This window comes from Haematobia irritans, unplaced genomic scaffold, assembly GCF_050003625.1.
Source record: "Haematobia irritans isolate KBUSLIRL unplaced genomic scaffold, ASM5000362v1 scaffold_160, whole genome shotgun sequence".
Classification (NCBI taxonomy): domain Eukaryota; kingdom Metazoa; phylum Arthropoda; class Insecta; order Diptera; family Muscidae; genus Haematobia; species Haematobia irritans.
Genome location: NW_027445754.1, coordinates 13009 through 33939, shown reverse-complemented (window position 1 = coordinate 33939; position 20931 = coordinate 13009). Strand labels below are relative to the sequence as shown.

General features: G+C 31.7%; 2 long non-coding RNA genes across 4 annotated transcripts; one reads left to right on the top strand and one right to left on the bottom strand.

Moving 5' to 3' along the window:
* Positions 1-6598: 6598 nt before the first annotated feature.
* LOC142242470 (uncharacterized) lies at positions 6599-6978 on the bottom strand. Its single transcript, XR_012724116.1, has 2 exons — positions 6874-6978; positions 6599-6810 (listed from the first exon to the last, which is right to left on the bottom strand). It is a non-coding gene; the product is annotated as an uncharacterized LOC142242470 (long non-coding RNA).
* On the top strand, positions 6943-18336 carry LOC142242468 (uncharacterized). Of its 3 annotated transcripts, none has more exons than XR_012724114.1 (4): positions 6943-7034; positions 17350-17610; positions 17667-18093; positions 18229-18336. It is a non-coding gene; the product is annotated as an uncharacterized LOC142242468 (long non-coding RNA). The 3 variants fall into 3 exon arrangements; XR_012724115.1 differs by lacking the exon at positions 6943-7034 and adding an exon at positions 7041-7586 and having other exon boundaries at positions 17375-17610; XR_012724113.1 differs by lacking the exon at positions 6943-7034 and adding an exon at positions 7041-7586.
* The last annotated feature ends 2595 nt before the right edge of the window (positions 18337-20931 follow it).

The following is a 20931-nucleotide window of genomic DNA, read 5'->3' as shown; positions in this document are numbered from 1 at the left end:
ATCTATTAAATATTAACAATTTCACATTGCACACAAGGGATTTGACCATTAATCTTTCGAAATAATAATAACAAGACGACAAGCAGTCTCTCGCATATGGTTGATTGATGTTGATAATCAACAAATCTTAGTGAAAACGAGTTGGAGAAGGTCAGAATCTATAATTTTTTGTGATTATATTGAAATTGTGATTAATTCCCAAATTCTCCAAACAATTATTTCAGCATGGATCTCTTTAAAGGGTTTATTTCCCATGATAACTGCGCTGTTATTGCATATCTAGGTCGCTTATAATAATATCACACCCAGAAAAAAGTGACCCCTTCTTTAAGTTAAAATGAACTCATTGTGAAGAAAGTTAAACTTCGTATAGCGCCAAAGACATTTTTATTTGTTTGAACGATGTGATTTTCGTAGAAATTAGGTATAATGCATTCCATATATTAGTTAACATTTTCCTATATTTATTTTTTTTTTGTTTTTTGCTAAAATCTGTCATTTTGGAATTTACACTAAACCTCCATGCAAATGTGGTTAGCAGAAATATTTGTCCTGGATCCCTAAATCTGACGTAATAAAGTCAACAAAATTATATAAAAGATTTAGAAAAAGTTGTTATTTATGGTTTATTATTAATTTGTTTATCAGGTTGTTAATTTGAACTGACAATTTTGATTGAAGTTTACAATTTTTCTTTTTATTAATATTGAAAATTTGTATAAATCGGACACTAAGATTCAAATAAACGAACGCTTACAATTGTTCATGATGCTGTTAATTTAATTGTTAACAAAAGTATTTGCCTATACATATGATCTTAAACCGCTTCATTATTTTGCATTCCTATTTAAAGAAAAATGTAATTATTTGAGATAAATGATCGGATGTTTGTTTCATAATAAAGCAGACAATAAAGGGTGATACGGTCAAAATTTGGTGAATATAAACTTGACGTATTTCTTTCTTTTTTGCATTTAAAAAACCTGAACACCCCTCATTTTGAAGGTGTGTGTGTGTAGAATGTTGCTCCTATTTTGATTTTGGAATTCAGTCTTCAGTTTTCAAAATGCCGTCCAAGCAAGAAGAGCAGCGTATCAAAATTTTGCTCGCGCATCGCGAAAATCCGAGCTACTCGCACGCAAAACTGGCAAAATCGCTAAAAGTTGCCAAATCAACCGTTACAAATGTACTTAAAGTGTTTGGGGAACGTTTGTCGACAGCCAGGAAGTCTGGATCGGGGGGAAATCGAAAACCGGAAGCCGCTAAGACGACAAAGAGAGTTGCCGGTAGTTTCAAGCGAAACCCTAACCTCTCTCTCCGAGATGCCGCAAATAAGCTGGGTGTATCGTCTACAACCGTGCATCGAGCCAAAAAACGAGCCGGACTATCGACTTACAAGAAGGCAGTGACTCCAAATCGCGATGAAAAACAAAATACGACGGCCAAAGCGCGATCCCGGAGGCTGTACACGACGATGCTGACGAAGTTTGACTGCGTGGCGACGAAACCTACGTCAAAGCCGACTACAAGCAGCTTCCGGGACAGGAGTTTTATACGGCAAAAGGAAGGGGAAAGGTAGCAGATATTTTCAAGTACATAAAAAACTGTCAAAATTCGAAAAAAATATCTGGTTTGGCAAGCCATCTGTACCTGTGGCTTGAAGAGCAGCATTTTCATAGCTTCCGGGACTCTCAACCATGAAATTTACGTGAAAGAGTGTTTGAATAAACGTCTGCTGCCTTTCCTGAAGAAACACGGTTGTTCCGTACTGTTTTGGTGTAATCGAGCTTTGCTATTTCAGCAAACAGTGACTGCTTTCCCTTTTTCAGCAGACTTTTCTGCTGTTTCTACTAACAAATTTCTTTGGGTGTGGGAAAATTTCAAGTATTTCAATTTATACAGTTTGTAATTTCTTCAGTGATGTTTGGCAAAACTGTTAGCAATCACCTTTGCTAATACAGCAGTATTTGTTTGCTATTTCAAGTAAATGCTGCTGATTTCCCTTTTTCAACAAACTAAAACTGCTGTTTTACCAAACAATTTTGATGTTATGAATAACTAATTTTTTAAGTGTAGTATTAATTTGTTGATTTTCTCTTGAAATGGAATAAAGAAGAATTTGTTTTACTCGCATTTTTTATACCCACCACCATAGAATGGTGACGGGGGTATAATAAGTTTGTCATTCCGTTTCTAACACATCGAAATATCGATTTCCGACTATATAAAGTTTATATCTTGATCAGGGAGAAATTCTAAGACGATGTAACGATGTCCGTCTGTCCGTCTGTCTGTTGTAATCACGCTACAGTCTTCAATAATGAAACAATCGTGCTGAAAATTTGCACAAACTCGTGTTTTGTCTGCAGGCAGGTCAAGTTCGAAGATGGGCTATATCGGTCCAGGTTTACATATAGTCCCCATATAAACCGACCTCCCGATTTGGGGTCTTGGGCTTATAGAAATCGTAGTTTTTATCCAATTTGCCTGAAATTGAAAATCTAGAGGTACTTGAGGACCATCAAAAGGTGTGCCGAAAATGGTGAGTATCGGTCCATGTTTTGGTATAGCCCCCATATAGACCGATCTCCCGATTTTACTTCTTGGGCTTATAGAAACCGCAGTTTTTATTCAATTTACCTGAAATTGGAAATCTAGAGGTATTGTAGGACCACAAATACGTGTGCCAAAAATTGTGAGTATCGGTCCATGTTTTGGTATGGTCCCCATATAAAACGACCTCCCGATTTGGGGTCTTGGGCTTATAGAAACCGTAGTTTTTATCCAATTTACCTGAAATTGGAAATCTAGAGGTATTGTAAGACCACAAATACGTGTGCCAAAAATTGTGAGTATCGGTCCATGTTTTGCTATGGTCCCCATATAAAACGACCTCCCGATTTGGGGTCCTGGGCTTATAGAAACCGTAGTTTTTATCCAATTTGTCTGAAATTGGAAATCTAGAGGTATTTTAGGACCATAAAGAAGTGTGCCGAAAATGGTGAGTATCGGACCATATTTTGGTATAGCCCCCATATAGACCGATTTCCCGATTTTACTTCTTGGGCTTCTAGAATCCGAAGTTTTTATCCTATTTGCCTGAAATTGGAAATCTAGAGGTATTTTCGGGTCATAAAGAGGTGTGCCGAAAACGGTGAGTATCGGTCCATATTTTAGTATAGCCCCATAAGAACGATCTCCCGATTTAATCCCTGGGTTTCTAGAAACCGTAGTTTTTATCTGATTCGCCTGAAATTGTAAATATTCTGGTATTTTGGGCTCACAAAAACGTGTATCGGATTAAGTTTTTATCGGTCCATTTGGTAATGCCTCCATATAGACCGACTTCACTTCTTGAGGGTGTAGAAGGCGCACTGATCATGAAAATTGCTTGAAACTCAATGTAAAATTGCCAGATTTTACTTCTACAGATTTAAGATTTCAAATCAAGACGTTATTTTATACAAGAGATGTAAATGATTCATCTAAAACTCAAACAAAAATGGTTCTTATAAATCCAGAATCTGATATAGTCCTCATAGGTGAAATCTTTAAATTTATCTTCGGGAAGTGTCCTCAAGTCCTCAAGCCCTCCTGAAATTTCAAAGGAAACCCTAATATTTGGTTCATGGTGGTGGGTATTTAAGATTCGACCCGGCCGAACTTAGTGCTGTATATACTTGTTTTTTTTTTTTTTGCTTACATCCATAGAAATTTTTATTATTTCTCAAATTAAAACAACAAGTTTGAAGATCGCATTTAAAAGTTTTTTTTTTTAATCTTAAAAATAATCTTAAAAATGTTTATAAAAGAATTCAATATTGCATTGAGGAAAACAAACTGATATCCGTATATATTTGGATCGCGAAATCTAAATTTGGATTCTCGTTAAGGAAAAAATAATAAATTAGATTTTGAAAAGTAAAAGATTTTCTGCATTGATGTTGAAGATTTTAAATAGTTCTATATATGTACATGGGTATGTACGTTTTTGTATATTGCCGAATTGAAATATTATCCACTAATTGTAAAAAGTTTATTGTTGATTAATAACATGAATCCCAATGCAATTGTACTTTGTTACAATCGAATCGACACCCAATACAATAATGCAGGCAATATTCAAAACGCAAAATTTGATGAATGCATAGTTTTGAAATTCGATACAATTTACCCAGTGTCAATGACTGTCTCACTCTCTGTCTTCTTCAATATTTCTACCTCTCTCTCTGTCTCACACACACACACTCTATTGCCTTAACAGCATAAATCAATAAATGAATATTATTGTTAAAAATATTGAATGCACATTACTGATGGCAATCATAGAAAGCGAAAGATGGAAATAGACTGAAGTCTCAGTGTTTGTATTCTCTCATATCAATAAGTGCAGCACGATTCTAATTTCCATCCAATATATTCCTCTCCAACTAAGAGGACATCCATTTTCTATAGAAATCAAATTTTGTAAATATTTGGTAGAAATAAAATTTTGACAAAATTTTCTATAGATATAAAATTTTGACAAAATTTTCTATAGAAATAAAATTTTGACAATATCTTCTATAGCAATAAAGTTTTGACAACATTTTCTATAGAAATAAAGTTTTGACACAATTTTCTATAGAAATAAAATGTTGACAAAATTTTCTATAGAAATAAAATTTGGACAAATTTTGCTATAGAAATAAAATTTTGAGAAAATTTGCTATAGAAATACAATTTTTACAAAATTTTCTATTGAAATAAAATTTTTACAAAATTTGCTGTAGAAATAAAATTTAGAGAAAATTTGCTATAGAAATAAAATGTTTACAAAATTTTCTATAGAAATAAAGTTTTGGCACAATTTTCTATAGAAATAAAATTTTGACAACATTTTCTATAGAAATAAAATATTGAGAAAATTTGCTATAGAAATCAAATTTTCACAAAATTTTCTATAGAAATAAAATTTTGACAAAATTTTCTATAGAAATAAAATTTCGACAAAATCTTCTATAGCAATAAAGTTTTGACAAAATTTTCTATAGAAATAAAGTTTTGACACAATTTTCTATAGAAATAAAATTTTGACACAATTTTCTATAGAAATAAAATTTTGATAAAAATTTTCTATAGAAATAAAATTTTGACAACTTTTGCCATAGAAATAAAAATTTCTATAGAAATAAAATTTTGACAACATTTGCCATAGAAATAAAATTTTGACAAAATTTTCTATAGCAATAAAGTTTTGACAAAATTTTCTATAGAAATAAAATGTTGACTCAATTTTCTATAGAAATAAAGTTTTGACAAAATTTTCTATAGAAATAAAATTTTGACAAAATTTTCTATATAAATAAAATATTGAGAAAATTTGCTATAGAAATTAATTTTTTACAAAATTTTCTATAGAAAAAAAATTTTGGCACAATTTTCTATAGAAACAAAATTTTGACACAATTTTCTATAGAAATAAAATTTTGACAAAATTTTCTATATAAACAAAATATTGAGAAAATTTGCTATAGAAATTAATTTTTTACAAAATCTTCTATAGCAATAAAGTTTTGACAAAATTTTCTATAGAAATAAAATTTTGACACAATTTTATATAGAAATAAAATTTTGACACAATTTTCTATAGAAATAAAGTTTTGACACAATTTTCTATAGAAATAAAATTTTGAGAAAATTTGCTATAGAAATAAAATTTTGAGAAAATTTGCTATAGAAATAAAATTTTTACTAAATTTTCTATTGAAATAAAATTTTGACAAAACTTTCTATAGAAATAAAATTTCGACAAAATCTTCTATAGCACTAATTTTTTGACAAAATTCTCTATAGAAATAAAGTTTTGACACAATTGTCTATAGAAATAAAATTTTGACACAATTTTCTATAGAAATAAAATTTTGACAAAATTTTCTATAGAAATAAAATTTTGACAAAAATTGCTATAAAAATAAAATTTTGAGAAAATTTGCTATAGAAATAAAATTTTGTTGTTGTTTTTTATTGCAGCTTAAAACCATACATTGACTAAACTACAAGTGTAGCTTAACCAACAGAGGAAAAGAATGTTTGTCAAATTTATTTGGACAAAGCCCTATAGACTACAAGATGGTTGGACGGACGCACGTTTCGGAATTACCACATTCCTCATCAGCATCCTCTACTTGCAGCAAACCTATCAACCAATTATCAGAATAAATTCAGGCAGTTTATTAAACCCAACAAAAACCACACTTGAACCCTCCGAAAAAAGGTTTTACATTGATAGCCGGCTAAACACACGGACGGAAAAGACTGTTTTTCATATGTTAGGAAACTCAAATTATATGTTTGGAACTCAAATTTTTTAATACAAGCATATAAGTGAAATAGGGAGTTCCCCAAGGTGGGGTGATATCTCCAGCACTGTTTAACTTCTACCTATCCTCTATTTAACTCTCTCCTGACCGCGTTGAGATTCTATCATATGCCGATGATTTCCAGACCAGTACCAGAGAATAGTGCATTCATGGAGGCATATCTGTTGCCCCATTGGCATATTAAACGATCCACTTTGTTTACATCAGAGTAAAATACAACAAATAACAACAAACACTTCCAGTTCAATTCACTTTAATTCCAGTCCAATTAAGTTGAGAACTTCTCAGTAACACCAGAGATGACAGCGGAATCGTCGGCATATTTTCCAAAGCTTTTTTCCTTTGCCCATACATCGAGAATAGTCACAATCGTTAAGGTGAGAACGTGAGTCTCAGCGGTCGTAACGCTTATCAATCCCAGTAGAATTTGCCAAATCGCAATCTTATACTAAAGAAAACAGAAAAGCTAATCGCCTCAAACAAAAACGTTCGTTAATTTTAACACTCTCACCTCAATCTATCTCTGCTTGCAAAGTATGAGCGATTGAAGAAAGACCGAAGCCTAAGTTTAGTATGAATACAAAACTGTAGACAATCAGAACCTAAGCGAGCGAATCCAATAAAGAAATTGGTCGCGAAAATATCTACGAGGACGACTCGCAACATACACTGGTACTGCTTAGTTTCTCGAGTAGAGTGATTAAAGTTCACAGATACTCGAACTATTCGTGGTGAATTTTTAGATACCTAAGTGACTTGGGATATTAGACAAAAAAAAGAAGACTGCCTTGGCGGGAGAGTGTCATTGTGGGGTCGAAGTCGAAATATTGCGGAAAGTGAATGTGTATGGACACTAATCTCTTGCGGAATGATTGTCTGACTAAATATTCGTTTAGTTGTAATCAGCGAAGTCAACGTGGAAAGAAAGTGAATGAAAATAAAAAAAACAAACGAAAAGTGTTCATAATAAATCAATATTTGAATACAGTGGGCACTCCATTTACAGAATATGATTCATTAGGAAGATTTTTAAAACGACCAATATGTAAATGGCGGAAAACTTTATAAGAAGACCGAAGTTTCACTCCCTAAGGATGTATAAGAGTTCCACTTGGAGAAAATTACTTTTAGCCGAACCCCGGTATTCGTAACATATGCATCCAAAGACAAACCTTATTGAAATTATGTTTATTTCGCAATTAAAAAGTTTATTGAATTGGAAAGGTAATCGATTAAAAAACTAACTGACTAACAATTAACCCTTTGACAACCAATGCCCACTACAGAGTAGAGGTGTGCACGTGAGTAATAGTTTACTCACGCTCACGCACACTCACGACTGAAAAATCATACTCACGCACACTCACGCACGATATTTTTTTGTAGGACTCACGCTCACGCACACTCACGAAAAGAAAATTTGTACTCACGCACACTCACGCACGAAAACGTCGTGACTCATGAAAAATACCGTGACTCACGAAAAATATCGTGACTCACGAAAAATATCGTGACTCACGAATAATTTTATGATTAATTTACCTTACCGAAGTGTCTGAAAACATGAGCATTATTAAAATCGAGATTGCTATTAAACTCTTAACATCCCAGGTGTCACTAAAATTTTAATTGAATTTAACTCTTAAGCGTTTTATGTTGGAGAGCAGGAATATTTTCGTGAGTGTAATTCTTTACTCACGCACACTCACGAAGATATTATTTTCGTGACTCACGCTCACGCACGACATTTTGGTTTGTTAATCACGCTCACGCACACTCACGCTGTTGTCATGAGCGTGACTCACGACTCACGCACGAATCACGAAAATGTTCGTGAGTCACGACAATTTCGTGTCACGTGCACACCTCTACTACAGAGCACATTCAAAAACGATACCAAACTCTAACTCCCCACATAGTTTCGATTTATGTATCTATTAAATACGCTATAAATATTTTCCCTATTGATGGGCACTAAAATGCAAAACATAATTTCAGAGAATCAATTTAAAAAAAATAATTGAATGTGCCGAAGAAATCAATTAATTTTTTAATGAAATATATTTTTAATTTCTAATTAATTTTGTGATTGATACTATTGTTTTCGTGGTTAAATCACTTTCAGTAAAAAAAAACTAATTGGAACAATTAATTTCGTGATTGAATCGTAGATAAGATATTATGCGTGAACGTGAGTAAAAAACAAAATATGCTCTTGAGTGTGCACGAATAAAATTTCTTCAAATTCGGGGTCAAGAACAAACAAATAGGTCGAGTAAGGATATACACAAAAAAATTTTCAATCACGAAATTAGTTGATCCAATTAATTTTTTAATTGAAATGTCTTCAATCACGAAAATGATAGTATTAATCACAGTTTTAATTGGGCATAGAAAAAATTCTTGATTAAAAAATTAATTGATTTAATTAGCAAATTTCAATTAATTTTTTAATTGATTCAATTAAAAATTTAACTGATAATGATTGCAAAACTCAATTAATTTATTAATTAAAAAATGTAACTATTTTCAATTACTTTCTGATTTGGCTTAGAGTTTTTATTTGGATTAAAAATTGATTGTTTGGAATACATTTTTAATTAAAAATTTAAAAAATGTTCATCCCTTTTTTTAACTGACTTAGTCTTCCAAATTTAATTAAAAAGTTAATTGTATCAATTAATTATTTAATTAATAATTTTAAAAGTTTCTATCATTGACTTAATTAACTTAATATTTCTATGCTAATTAAAAAGTTAATAATATCAATTAATTTATTAATTGAAAAATATTTTAACTTCAGCTAACTTTTTAATTGGAAATATTTTGGTGATATTTTTTTCTCTTTAGGTATAGTGGTAGGTGGTAAACTTTATTCTAATCAATAAGTTCTTCCAAATTCTACGTACAAATTCCACTTTTTTATAGCTGAGTTCAAATAGCGTTTCACAATACGGGTGAAACCACCTACATTCAAAAAAGTTTAATTTGATCCAAAGATTTAGACCTTCCCTTAAGGATTTGGGTATTGATCGCGAGCCAAACATGCGGCTTCTTTAAAATAAATACATTTTTGGCGACCTATCTCGTTTAAAGCTAGGATCAATAAAATTAATATTAGCATACATATCTCATTTAGGGAATTTTCATTCTCTTTTCGCGGTCTATTAACCCATTCCATGCCATTATACTCGCTGGAGTACAGAAAATTTAATCTCGCAACGTATAATTTTGTTTCCTTATTTTGTTTTTATGTTTTTTTTTTTATATTTTTTAACTGAAGTTAAGTGCACGCAAAAAAATAATTCTTTCCTCCCAAACGAAATTTTAGACAAACAAAGTTCGTTTCTCATTTGCTTTTCGCTGTAAGGAAGTGTATTTGGAAGAAAAGTATATACTTTTTGTGATAAACGTTTATTCTTTTCCAGGATGTAAAAACAATTTCATAAAGACAAACTAATAAAACATTGTTTTCTTGCTAATTGCATTTTCCCTCACATCTTTCTCACATCCACGAGGTTTTTTAGTTCTTAACACCTTATCATGTAATACCAACAATGTAGAAGAAATTATACGATTTTATAAATTTTTAACATTTTTTACCTTTCGCCTGGACGGAGAATGGAACCGCGGACCATGCACTTTGTAAGCCAACACACTAACCACTGAGCTATGTACCTGTTATGGTCATCAATAGACAAATATCCATATAAGTGCTATTTATATAGCATAGCTTGCAGCGCCCACGAACCGAATAAACAAAGTTTATTTAACAGAAACAAACATTTAGTTTGGCACGGTGGAGCAGTGGTTGCTACGTCCGACTTGCATGCCAAGGGTCGTGGGTTCGATCCCTGATTCGACCAAAGTTTTTTTTTGTTTTTTTACATATATTCTAGATATGTTCGGAAGATTCCGAAAAAATGTTCAACATTACATTGTAGTATATTAAATTTTGAACTGTAAAATGTGTCTTATTAAAGACCTAAAGTCAGAAAAGAACAGTGTTTGATATAAACGAAATGGACTGTGTTGTTGTTTCAAAAATAACTTTTTTTATTGAAAAAATAAAAATTTTGTAACAAACTATTTTTTTGGTGATAAAAGTTTAAAATTTTCGAAGCAATTCAAAAAACTCTAACAAAAGAAAAACGTTTTCGGTACACGTTTTCCAAACGTTTTTTTTTTTCTTTGCGTGTGTATATATCTGTGGTTACAACCCATAACAGCCTAAGTCTGTTTTTCAATATTTTCAGTACAGGAGTTTAAAGGTTTGAATCTTCACTGAAAATCAGGAGAAGGTGTTTTTTGGAAAACTTTGCTACAGATTCCTAGAAGAGATACAAACATGAAAAATTTAGAGCAAATACATTTAGATACGCTGAATATGATGGTGCTAATAACTCAATTGTGTCCTAACTCGAGTTAGGCTGTTAAGGGTTGTGACCACAGATATATATAAATGAATTAAATTTTTTTTATTGGCGTGTAACTTACAAACAAATGCCTGTTTAAAAATCCAAATTATAACGGATACTTCACAGTACAAAATATTTTCTTAATTCCAAAAAAAAACTTTAAACCAAAGACCCTAAATCCTCAAAATAAGTTTTAGCCTATATTTTTGAAGCGTTTTTATCTTAAATCAAAAGATTCATTATTTCAGTTAACTTAAGGACGATTTTTTTAAATCAAAAATGTGTTTCTTTACTTTAAGGAGAATTTGCTTTAGTTCAAGGACATGCGACTTTAACTGAGTGACGCAAATTTACAAAATGTGTATTATAAATTTAATGGACAAATTTTTAACCTTTAATTTAATTTAAATTTCATTATTTTATATAAATTCTTCCTTAATATTTTTTTAAATTACGTATCCTAAAATTTAGGTTGCGTAATCTTTAATATCACGTAAATATGTTTTTCAGTGTACCGAGGCTTTTATGCACAAATATTACTGAGAATAGATAAACCATCGCTGAAAATTTTTTTGGTGCTCGATCGAAAATTGGAATGAACCCATGGAGCCAGGCTCACGATAAATATCATGTCCATGCAAAAATACACACTCACTCTTACTATTTCAATCACCCACTGAATGTATAGAGTATTCATTGTACAAAGTAAAAGCTTTTTCCTTTTTATAAAAAATCATCGAGTTTAAGGGCGATTTAAATTTAAGGGACCTCTTCTGGTAGACTTGCATAAAAATTGAGGATGTAAAATAAAATGTTTCAATTGTACCAAAAAGGGCCAAAAAGGGTACTTTTGGATTCAAATTGTACCAACTTTAGTAATTCTCGTGAAGATTTCAACCAAAAAAGATTTATAATTTTTGCTTCAAATTTTGTTCCATTAAATTTAGGACTCAGATCTTTGGAGTAAGGAAAATTTCCTTACAGTAAACAAGAACTTTTTTAATTTAAAGAACTCGATTTTAATTAAAAAACATATATTGAATATTTAGATAGAAGATAAAAAATCTTCAAATATAGGCTAAGACTTTTGAGGATTGTGCGTCTTTGGTTTAATGTTTTTGTTTTTTTTTAGAAGTAAAAAAACATTTTTTGCTTTTAAATATCTGTTATAACTTTGATTTTTAAACGGACGTCTGTTCCGTGAATACCTTTATAAAAAAAAAATTCTTATTCAATCACGAACTTAATTGTTCCAATTAATTTTTTAATTGAAATGTCTTCAATCACAGAAATGACAGTATCAATTAAAAAATTAATTGAAAGTCAATGAAAAAATTAATTGAAAGTCAATTAAAAAATTAATTAATTACTATTCATTTTTATACCCTGCGCCACACTGTGGAACAGGGTATTATAAGTTAGTGCATATGTTTGTAACACCCAGAAGGAGGCGAGATAGACACATGGTGTCTTTGGCAATAATGCTCAGGGTGGGTCCCTGAGTCGATATAACCATGTCCGTCTGTCCGTCCGTCCGTCCGTCTGTCTGTGAACACATTTTTGTGATCAAAGTCTAGGTCGCAATTTAAGTCCAATCGCCTTCAAATTTGGCACATGTTCCTACTTTGGTCCAGAATAGAACCCTATTGATTTTGGAAAAAATCGGTTCAGATTTAGATATAGCTCCCATATATCTTTCGCCCGATATGCACTAATATGGACCCAGCAGCCAGAGTTTTATACCGATTTGCTTGAAATTTTGTACAAACATAACACTTAGTCGTAAAGTCAAGTGTGCAAAATTTGACTGAAATCGGTTCAGATTTAGATATAGCTCCCATATATATCTTTCACCCGATATGGACTTATATGGCCCCAGAAGCCAGATTTTTGGCCGAATTTGGTTGACATTTTGCACTAGGAATACAATTAGTAGTATAGTCAAGTGTGCAAAATTTGATTGAAATCGGTTCAGATTTAGATATAGCTCCCATATATATCTTTCGACCGATATGTACTAATATAGTCCTAAGTACATATCGGGAGTAGACTTAGCATTGTAGCTATGCGTGCCAAATTTGGTTGAAATCGATTCAGATTTAGATATAGCTACCATATATATCTTTCGCCCGATATGCACTTATATGGACCCAGAAGCCTGAGTTTTATCCCGATTAACTTGAAATTTTGCACAAGGAGTACAATTGGTAGTATAGTCATGTGTGCCAAATTTGATTGATATCGGTTCAGATTTAGATATAGCTTCCATATATATTTTTCGCCCGATATGGACTTATATGGCCCCAGAAGCCAGAGTTTTGGCCCAATTTGATTGAAATTTTGCACTAGGGGTACAATTAGTAGTATAGTCATGTGTGCCAAATTTGAGTGAAATCGGTTCAGATTTAGATATAGCTCCCATATATATGTTTTTCTGATTTCGACAAAAATGGTCAAAATACCAACATTTTCCTTGTTAAATCGCCACTGCTTAGTCGAACAGTTTTAAAAATGACTCTAATTTCCCTAAATTTCTAATACATAAATATCGAGCGATAAATCATAAATAAACTTTTGCGGAGTTTCCTTAAAATTGCTTCAGATTTAAATGTTTCCCATAGTTTTTTACTATCATTGTGTTCCACCCTAGTGCATTAGACGACTTGAATTTTGAGTCTATAGATTTTGTAGAAGTCTATCAAATTCTGCCCAGATCGAGTGATATTTAAATGTATGTATTTGGGACAAACCTTTATATATAGCCCCCAATACATTTGACGGATGTGATAGGGTATCGAAAATTTAGATCTACAAAGTGGTGCAGGGTATAATATAGTCGGCCGCGCCCGACTTTAGTCTTTCCTTACTTGTTATGATTGAGTTTTGTTTCAATTTAAAACTTTGTTGATTTTTTTTAATTGAATATTTATTACAGCTCAAATAAGACTTTAATTGGAAAAATTTTTGTGAACATTTTTCTATGTATATCTATAAATCTGTATCAGAATTTTAATTCTATTGATCCTAGATTTAAAGACAGATATGTCCTGAATCCAAGTAAACTTTTTTTGAGTGTAGGTGTAAACTTATATTGATATAACTCACTCGGACCTTGCCCATAATATTTGTTTGGTTAATATTCCGTATAATGGTTACAATTTCCTTTCGCTGTGAGTTCTTAAGCAATGAACGTTTCAAATTGGTCATTGTATTACCACAGTACTTTCTGCATGTTGAATGTACCTTAATTAGTACAATTGTACCAACTTTTGCATCCATGATAAGAATGAGTCTTTAAAAGTTTTTTTTTCGTATGGGCTTTCGTGCATAACTATTTGTTATCGGCTCTACAATAAATCTCTTCATGAATAAAAACCATGAGCATGAGTACAATTTAACCTGAACGTCTTAATGATAGTCTACTGTATTTCTTTATCTGTTTTAAAAGGGCGAAAATGTTCTCAACAAAACGTACGTCAATAAAATGAGAAATCCATACACAAGTTTTAGAATATCTACCATAAATAGAACTGCATGAAGGTTGCATACCTCTTTTACTTAGGACAGACATGGGGAAGACAGATCACAAACAGTCGACTACTTCGCGGTGTTAAACAGTGTAAATTTAAACGTTCCACATTCATTGAAAGAATCAGAGACATCACACTTACAGAAGTGAACTTATGACGTCTATGGTAGTTAGAATAAGATAGTAGGGATACAAAAATCGAAAATCAACAATTCCAATAATCGACTTTTTTGTAACCTAACTAGTTTTTAGATACACAGAAAAAAATTTAATGAAAAATTTTCTAATTAAAGTCTTAATTGAGTTTTAAAAAATATTCAATTAAAAATTGAATTGATTTAACAAATATTTTTAATTGAAACAAAAATTAATAGCATCAATCAATTTTTTAATTGGATCAATTAATTTTTTAACTGATACTATCATTTCTGTAATTTAAGACATTTCAATTAAAAAATTAATTGGTTCAATTAATTTCGTGATTGAATCAGAAATCAGCTAAAATCGAATCATCTCGACTAATTGAATTTTTATGTAGTTAGCATCCACTCATCGATTTTTAATGTTGGCCAGTATCGATTTTTATGGATTGTTTTATATTCGTCTAATCGGCTATTAAATATTATTAATGTTATAAATTGTGAAGGAACTATTTTCAGTGTAAGTTGTTTAATTTTCGAATAAAAAGAAATGTCGAAAAGATTTTTTTACAAAATTTTCCAAAGTTGAAATTTGTTTTTGGTATATCTAAAGATGTGCTGCAGTAAACCGATTAATTGGTTTCAATCACGAAATTATTTGAACCAATTAATTTTTAATTGAAATTGCTTCGTGTCGTTAAGTGTGTCAAATTTTGTTAAAATCGGTTCAGATTTAGATATAGCTTACATATATATCTTTCGTCCGATTTGGACTTATATGGTCTCAAAAGCTAGAGTTTTGCCCTGACTTCCTTCAAAGTTTGCACAAGCGGTACTTTTAACGATACTATTGTATGTGCCAAATATGGTGAAAATCGATTCAGATTTAGATATAGCTCCCATATATATCTTTCTTCCGATTTGAACTTATATGGCCTCAAAATCCAGGGTTTTGCCGTGATTTGCTTCAAATTTCGCACAAGGAGTACGTTTAGTAGTATCGGTAATTGGGCCAAATTTGGTTGAAATCGGTTCAGGTTTAGATATGGCTCCCGTATATATCTTCCGTCCGATTTGCACTCATATGACCAGGGGGCCAACGTTACACAGAAAAAAATATCACCAAAATATTTCCAATTAAAAAGTTAATTGAAGTTGAAAATTTTTTCAATTAATAAATTAATTGATACAATTAACTTTTTAATCATGATAGAAAGATTAAGTTAATTAAGTCAATGATTGAAAATTTTAAAATTTGTAATTAAAAAATTAATTGATACAATTAACTTTTTAATCTAATTCGGAAGACTAATTAAAAATGTATTTCAAACAATCATTTGTTAATCCAAATAAAAACTCTAAGCCAATTCAGAAAGTAATTAAAAATAGTTACCTTTTTTAATTAATAAATTAATTGAGTTTTGCAATCAACATTAATTAAATTTTTAATTGAATCAATTAAAAAATTAATTGAAATTTGCTGAAAAAATCAATTAATTTTTTAATCAAGAATTTTTTCTATGCCCAATTAAAACTGTGATTGATACTATCATTTTCGTGATTGAAGACATTTCAATTAAAAAATTAATTGGATCAATTAATTTGGTGATTGAATCAGAAAAATTTTTTTTTGTGTGTATACTCCCATTTACGTGAAATTTCGCATAGATTGCAGAATTATTATTCTAACTATACATGTCAAATTTAGTCAAAATCGGTTCAGATTATATATAGCTCCCATATATACGTACACCAGAGTTGGGGAAATATGGTAGACTGTTACACATTTTAGACCCATTTTCAATGGAAGTTTCCTCCAATTAACTGGATAGCGTTAGCCGATTTAAATTTTAATTCTAGAGATTTTGTAGAAGTAAAAAAATTATTTCCTTTATATAGCTTCCAGCAAATGTGAAGTAGTTGAGATGGTAACACATATTTTGGCCTATATAGGGGTGAAGGGTATAATATAGTCGTCCCCGCCCGACTTTAGACTTTACTTACTTGCTTCCAATGCATTTAACCCTTTCACTACCGAAATAAACCTAATGTTAAAAACTTAAGTTTTTCTTCTGTTTTTTTACTTGTTCTAACAGCATGTAGAACAAAATATTTAATTTTGAGGACCTACCTCAATTACTTCAAGAGCTACATGAGTTTGTTTTGAAAACATAATTCTTGAATTGTTACAAAACGGCCTTACGAAAATAAGGGCTATTTGGCCTATAATATTTTTCGAAGTGTGAGAAAAAAAAACAAAAAAGAACAAGAAAAATATCAGCTATAGTTTTTGTATAAACGTCCATTTATTAAATACACACAGTAGAAAAATGGTTTCAAAATTTCGTATTTTTCGTTTATTGTTAAAGAAGTTTATACACTAATAGAAAAAGTTTCGTTATATTAACGTTAAAAGTCAGCCAATGAAACAAATTCGTTAATAAAATGAATTTTTTCGTTAATAAAACGAATTTTCTGCCAATCAACATAACTTTTCGTACTAGTAATGAATATTTTCATTGTATTAATGAAAATGTTTCGTTATATCAATGAAAATTTTTCGTTGGCTGACTTTTAATGAAATTTTCTTTGTGTGTAAAAATGGATAATATTTATTGCTTATTTAGATTACAGTCTCTACTTTAAAATAACATCAAGAAATAAATCGAAACCAACGGGGAACATAGAGTTTGGTATCGTTTTCGAATGTCATCCTAAGTGGACATCGGTAGTCAATTTTTCCATATTTTGAAAATGTCGCTAATTCGATATTTGTTAAGTTCGAAATTTGATTGATTTCAAACTTTGGAAAATTTTAAAGTCGATTTTCCCGAAATTTTCAAAAAATAATCTCTCCAAAATTGTCGACTTTTTTTTAATCCGATTGCCATTCCTAATAGATAGTATGATGGGGGCTTTTCTCAGTATCTAAGTGGGCAGCTAAACAGTACCGATGACACATCCATAGTTCTGACATCGTAGTAGCAGCAGTCTTCGTCCTCGAAATTGCACGTAATTAAGAGAGACAGTCAGTCGGACAGACATATAGATGTTCCATATGGAATAACCACAAACTCAATTATCTAAAGCCGTTGTGATTTACACGAAGTACGAGAGTATTTGATACCATATCTGCAGCAGCAAAAGCAGAAGCAATTCTAGTAAAACAAACGCTCTGCGAATACCAAAGCAAATTCTTATCAATTTTTTTTTCTAGCCATTCCAATTCAGCTGATAAAAGTCAGAAATTACCAAACAGCAAGGCAAAAATAATACCAAAAAAAAAAGGCAGTATGTAATTAAGCAACCTGTGGAAAGAAGAATAGAAAAAATACACAAAAAAATTATACCTTTATTAGTCAAAATTAAAAACCAAAATAATTCAATACATTTTTTTAAAATATTCGAATAAAACAAAATAACAACAACAAAAACAACAAACCAGCAAAAATAAACAAAAGAAAAATACAAACAAAACAATTTATTTGGTCTGGAAGTTATATTATTGGGGGACTACGATTTCTTGAGGCTGCGTCAACGTCAACGTCGACGCCTTCCGATTTCAAATATACAAACAAACCATACTACCTCCCGCATGAACTCAGTAAAAAATGGCAAGAGATCGATTGCCAGAGTTAATACAGGTGAGTTGTCTAGAGCCATAGAAGTGAGCGCAAGGTTCTATAACCGAGCGAAATATTTGGAATTTAAGTTTAAATTAATTAAAAAAAAAAAAAACTCAAATCTGGATCCTCTTAATTCAATCATCTTTACAACAGCGGTCAAAAAGCTGCAACAGCAACTCATCAAATGGTGCCACTGAAAGTCTGGAAGCTTTAGCAATGCAGCAACAAAATACCCCAGTGGATGCTATCTTAAATCCGGTAAGTGGATAATAAGCCCATTATGGACTAACGATTCTGAATACCTACATTTGTGGACAAAAAAGAACTTGACTAAATTGACCTTATTTTTCGGTATAGTTATGATTCTTGGAATCTCTTCAGACATTGCCATTAAAAAATGAAGTTATGACAAACGAACACATTGTGAATTGACAGACTGACAGACATACTGATGTACTAAATAAATGGAAAGCCTCCCCTCCCGGGGACTAGGAACACAACCAGATTTTTCACACTACAAAAATATTTTACATTTAGAAATTAAAGCACAAAAGCCCGTTTCGAGTAGACGCTACTCCGGTGCATTCACACACATCACACAAGTGGAGAATTCCAGTTTAATTTTATTTTTGCTTTATTTTTTGTTGTTACATTTTTTTATGGAACAATTAAAAATATATTTGTTTGTTGATGTATTTGCTAATAAAAAACAATTAACAACATTAATGTGTTAGCAAACAACGACAATATGGGGGCACTACACCGCTGCGTGAATAAATTAAACTGGAAAATACAGAGAAGCTTCGAAAACTACGTACAATATTTATCAGGTTATATTTGATAGATTTAACTGGTTGGCTGATAAGTCCCCGGTCTGACACATAGATGGCGTCGCTAGTATTAAATGCATATTATTTTTATGTAGTACCCACCTTCAAATGATTCGTGTCAAAATTTGACGTCTGTAAGTCAATTAGTTTGTGAGATAGAGCGTCTTTTGTGAAGCAACTTTTGTTATTGTGAACAAAATGGAATAAAAGGAATTTCGTGTTTTGATAAAATACTGTTTTCTGAAGGGAAAAATACGGTGGAAGCAAAAACTTGGCTTGAAAATGAGTTTCCAGATTCTGTCCCAGGTATGCAAAATTCAAGCGTGGTGAAATGAGCACGGAGGACGGTGAACGCAGTGGACGCTCGAAAGAGGTGGTTACCGACGAAAACATCAAAAAAATCCACAAAATGATTTTGAATGGCCGTAAAATGAAGTTGATCGAGATAGCAGAGGCCTTAAAGATATCAAAGGAACGTGTTGGTCATATAATTCATCAATATTTGGATATGCGGAAGCTCTTTGCAAAATGGGTGCCGCCCGAGCTCACATTTGACCAAAAACAACAACGTGTTGATGATTCTGAGCGGTGTTTGCAGCTGTTAACTCGTAATACACCCAAGTTTTTCCGTCGATATGTGACAATGGATGAAACATGGCTCCATCACTACACTCCTGAGTCCAATCGACAGTCGGCTGAGTGGACAGCGACCGGTGAACCGTCTCCGAAGCGTGGAAAGACTCAAAAGTCAGCTGGCAAAGTAATGGCCTCTGTTTTTTGGGATGCGCATGGAATAATTTTTATCGATTATCTTGAGAAGGGAAAAACCATCAACAGTGACTATTATATGGCGTTATTGGAGCGTTTGAAGTTCGAAATCGCGGCAAATTGGCCCCATATGAAGAAGAAAAAAGTGTTGTTCCACCAAGACAACGCACCGTGCCACAAGTCATTGAGAACAATGGCAAACAATCATGAAATGGGCTTCGAATTGCTTCCCCACCCACCGTATTCTCCAGATCTGGCCCCCAGCGACTTTTTCTTGTTCTCGCAGGGAAAAAATTGGCTGCAATGAAGAGGTGATCGCCGAGACTGAGACCTATTTTGAGGCAAAAACGAAGGAGTACTACCAAAATGGTATCAAAAAATTGGAAGGTCGTTATAATCGTTATATCGCTCTTGAAAGGAACTATGTTGAATAATTTTGACAAAAAAATGTGTTTTTCTTTGTTAGACCGGGGACTTATCAGCCAACCTGTTAAAATGTCCCACTTAGTTTGGGGTGATCAAATGCAAGTGTATAATTTTTTAAGCTATGGTTTGTATGCAGATCGACAGGAATAGCATCGCACGTTTGTCGATAACACAGTAAAGCAAAGAAAAACGAACCTCTATTTTCCATACCGGTAAAGTCCTTTATTCAGTACTTCCAAAGATTTCGGTTGCATGTCAGTTTTCCAATAATACAGTTCCGCCAATAACGTCTCTCGTATATTTTATCGAAAAATATACCTATGCATTTCTTATGGGTAAAGGAAATTATCGAACCATAGGAGGTAAAATGTACACCCAGAAAAAAGTGAACCCACAAAAAAAAGACCTAATTAAGAAATGTTACCTAAAATATTTTTTTCAAATTGTAGAAAATTCACTAAAAATAATAAATTTCTGTTGTTTAATAAAATTTCATATTTATTTATTTAATCAACCAACGCCCTTCTGGACAACATGTTGATAGAATTCAATCAATAGAGCTCTAGTATTCCAAATAAAAACTTAACCTTATAGTTAAAACGAAACTAAAAAAAAAAAAACTTAAAATTAAAATCCTAACGCACAACCCTTTATACATAGCAAACAAGAAATTAAAACGTATTGAGTTTGATATATTTTGGAAGAAAAAATTAGCATTTAAAAATTGTTAAAATGTCTTTAACGCTATATGAAGTTCTTGACAGCTACAATTTAAATAAAATTTACTCATTTGAGAAACTTATGAACTCAGTTTCAGTAAACTTCATCCATT